The sequence below is a fragment of the Aptenodytes forsteri genome, unplaced genomic scaffold (genome assembly GCF_000699145.1).
Source record: "Aptenodytes forsteri isolate BGI_AS27 unplaced genomic scaffold, ASM69914v1 Scaffold189, whole genome shotgun sequence".
Classification (NCBI taxonomy): Eukaryota; Metazoa; Chordata; class Aves; order Sphenisciformes; family Spheniscidae; genus Aptenodytes; species Aptenodytes forsteri.
In genome coordinates, this window is record NW_008794490.1 from 589,660 (window position 1) to 593,848 (window position 4,189).

The following is a 4,189-nucleotide window of genomic DNA, read 5'->3' on the forward strand; positions in this document are numbered from 1 at the left end:
GGGAATGGGGGGGCTGGGGCACCCTCTCACTCCCTGCGCTTTTGCTTTTTGCGGGTTTGGCCGCGGTTTTGCCACTTCAGGAAGGGTCCCCCGGCGCGACCCTCCGCTCCGGAGCCCTTCGCCTCAGTGGCTTCCTGATATACCCTGAAGGAAGCTGCAGCCCATGAACAGTCCACATAGGAGCAGACTCCTGGCAGGAACTATGGCCTGTGGAGAGGAGCCCACACAGGAGCAGGTTTTCTGGCAGGAACTGTGACCCTGCGGGAGAACTCACACTGGAGCAATCGGGTTCCTGATGACTGTAAGCTATGGAGAGGACCCATGCTGGAGCAGTTCTTGAAGAACTGTAGCCTGTGGGAAGGACCCATATTGGGGACGTTTGTGAAGGACTGTATCCTGTGGGAGGGATCCCGTACTGAAGCAGGGGAAAACTGTGAGGAGGAAGGAGTGGCAAAGATGAACTATTATTAACTGACTGCAACCCCCATTCCCCATCCCCCCTGTGCTGTTCAAGGTGGGAGGAGGTAGAGAGTCAGGAAGGAAGGAATGAAGTTGAGCTTTGGAAGAAGCGGAGGGGGGTGGAGGGAAGCTGTTTTTAGTTTTGTCTCTGTTTCTCACCATCCTACTCTATTTTCAATTGGCAATAAATTAAATTGATTTTCCCCAAGTTGAGCCTGTTCAAGGATAACATGACACTAGATCTTTAAAGGATGTTATGCGTGAGTAAAAGCAGAGCTTAGATGGTTGACACTAATTAGACAATTAGCTTTTAGTTACCTGCAGTTACATGGTATGTGGGCATCTGGCAGCCACCCAAGGATAACCCATGACACTAGATCTTTAAAGAATGTTATGCGTGAGTAAAAGCAGAGCTTAGATGGTTGACTTAAATTAGACAATTAGCTTTTAGTTACCTGCAGTTACATGGCATGAATCTGGCTGTTATGAGTTGATCATTTTTGTTAGGTTAGAATTTTAAGCACCTTTACATGACTCTAAGATGATATTTTTTGGTGTTTCTGCTAGCCTCATTAATGACATTCTAACTCACTGCTAGCTTTAACTTTTCAAGCAGAGTAAATGAAAGACTTATTAGTGATAAACATATCAGCAGTTAACAAATTCTTCGATCTGCAGCAATGAGCAATAGCTAAAGGAGAGGAGTTCAATAGCTGTTGATTCTCATCAAGTGTGCTTGCTAGTGCAAGATTACTGGGTCAAGGAACAAACAGCATCTTTCTTATTTCCAATCTAATGTTATCACTGAAAAGAAAAAGTTCAATTCTATCTATGTTTGTAACTGTTTCTGTTTAGCTGATATGCCTGACAAAATAAGTTTTCTGCTGTCTAACTTCTGAACAGATCAACACTATCATTGCCTCAGAAAAAGATACAAGAACGACTACATTAGATCAAGACAGTCTGGCTCAGGCTCTTGAGTTCCTAAACTTCTGAGAAACCTGATATGGGTTTTAAGACAAAACTCCCAAATAGGTAACATTTAAGGTTATAATTTTATTGGGAAAAATTAGGAAAGCTGGAGTACAAATACATTCCAAATGTCAAGCACTTATGGCTGCGCTGGGCTGTAATTCTTTTTCTTACAATTTCTTCTAGGAAAACAAGTTTATGTGAATGAACACAAAAGGATGCATCGCCTCATTGAAGATTTTGAGACATTAAGAACTCAAAGTACAATAATAATACTTGTAATTTGGAGCAGCAGCAGACTATGTACTTACATATATCTAGCTAAGTCATTACTGCAAAAGCTATAGGCCTCTGTTTAATTCTGCTGGCATTAGCATTAATATGTAGAGCTGAGATTTATTTATTTTTTAGCGTAGAAATGTATTCACCAAAAAAAACCTCTGAAAGACAAAAGATATCCGTATTATCATAAATAATAGATATACATAACGTACTGATCAAAATCATATTTGGGAAAAAAAAGGAGAAAATTCAAGTTTTTAGATTATATTTTGGGTTTAAGGCCCTCAGAATTTTTAACATTCTATTTTGAGTCAATATTTCTTTTTGTCTGCCAACTATTTTTATGGATAAATAGCGTTAAAATAAACTTAAAATGTCATTCTATGCTATGATGATAAGCATTTCCTGACATTTCTGACTTTCTCTCTCTTTCACTCCTCTCATTATTGTTTTCATTTTGAAAAAAAATGAAATTTTAACTTCAGGAATTATCAGAAATAATGTCTTCATTTTTTCTAGATTATTGGATTGATAGAACATTAACACTAAGTAACAAGATAAAATCTATTTTTCGCCTTTGTTTCACCTCTATTTTTATCATTCTTTCTTAAAAAATGGGTAGAAAAACAAATTTTTATAACAGGTAGAAAAGGACCTTTTCTGCAAGATGGAAATAATTTCAAAGATATTTGTGATATAATCAGAAGGTAATTTTTTCTAACTGCTACAGAATTTTCACTTGATCTCCCAGTAGTGAAATGTGGCTTTTTATCTTAAACCCATCAAGACTGAAACTCTTTGTTTTCTAACGAGAAAATTGGCTGAGGATCAATATAAACAAGGTGGAATTCAGTCTGGCAGGTGGTGGCTATCACTGAGATAAACAAGCAGAAGCGGAAAACATTTTTCTATTGGAATTGTGTTTGCCTTTAGTCAATATGATTTGTAGTTTCTCCCTACTAAGGGATCTGCAATTAGGTGTAGACTTGAAAGAATGAACTGGCGTTTCCTCTGAAAAAGATACAAATACTTCACAAAGCTAGTATTCTTCAAATCAGGAATCTTGACCAATACAGAAAGGTGAAAGCTAATTTACCACACAGTTAAGATTCATGCTCATGAGCAATTAATACAAGGAATGTGGAAATGCTTCTCACAAGCCTGCAAACACTACCTTTTATCATATTCCAGAAAAGAAAGGAGAACAAAGAATCATAATATTTGCCTAAAGTGTTTTCATAACATGTTCTATAAGTGGAAGTTATTGTACCTTACTTGAAGTAAATAGTTATAAATATAATGGAGGGAAATTGATGAGAAATTCATAAAAACTTCATCATAAAACTTAGCTGAAGGAATCAGAACTTTTTTTGGAAGGGTTTATCTTAAGAAGATTAACATTCAAAGTCAAAATACGTTTTCAGTTGGTTTATATCTCTACGCTACCTGCAAGTTTGGTTGTGTTAAACTATGGAGGGAGAACATTTTAAAAATAATTAACAGAGAAAGCAGTATAAAATGTTTAGACAGACAATCTTAAAATGGGAAAAAATACAAGGTAATTTCTTCATCCAAATAGGAAAGTAATACCTAGGATTTAAAACTGATCTCAAAGAACGACTTACGTTTTAGAGTGTTAGCATGGCACATTTTTCCATGTGCTATTACAGTTGATACTTTTTTCTTTTTTAAAAGTTGGAAAGAGACATTTTGAGAGAAAATGCAATGGCAAAAAATGTGATCTAGTGAAAAAGTATCGCTTTTACCCTATAGAAAGGGTAATGGCTTCTGTGGTTGGTTGTTTTTCCATCACTCTCTTCTCACCAGATAAATCCTCTTGTGACCCTCTGATTCGCTTATAGATTGCAGAATAAATGTATCACTGCTGCAATCTCACTTCTTTGATTTGAATGGCAAGATAATTGTTGGGAACTGTGCCTTGTGCGGTCACACTTGTTGGCTGTGGAATTTTGTCTTCTGCAATATTTTGCAACTGTTAATGTCCTATTCACAGTGATTATATTCCTGAAATCAGAGTAAAAAGAACAGCCATATTTGACCACATGAAGGTATATTTTCCTTTCTTTAAAGTTTTTACAAAATCTGCAAAATTAAAAACAGTCTAGGTCACTTTTCATGCAAATTAAATTGATTATATTCCACAATCAAAATCAGCAGGAAAATCTTATAAGAAGTTCTGTCACTTTGTAGGAGACCATCTTCAGCAAACTGTATGAATAACCATGTAGAATAACATATCTGAGACAGCGGATTTAAATTGCTGAAAGAGACTAAAGAAAGCAAATCACTGCTAGATCTCACTGCTCTTATGTAAAACTAGAAGTAAAACTCATGTAACTCTTCCTCAGTCTATAAAATAAGAATCAAATTCTCAGCCTGTGAGGTTTAGAAGTACAAAGAATGTGGAAAACAGAAATTCTTATTGACATCTCTCCAAGATGTTTTATTCATGATT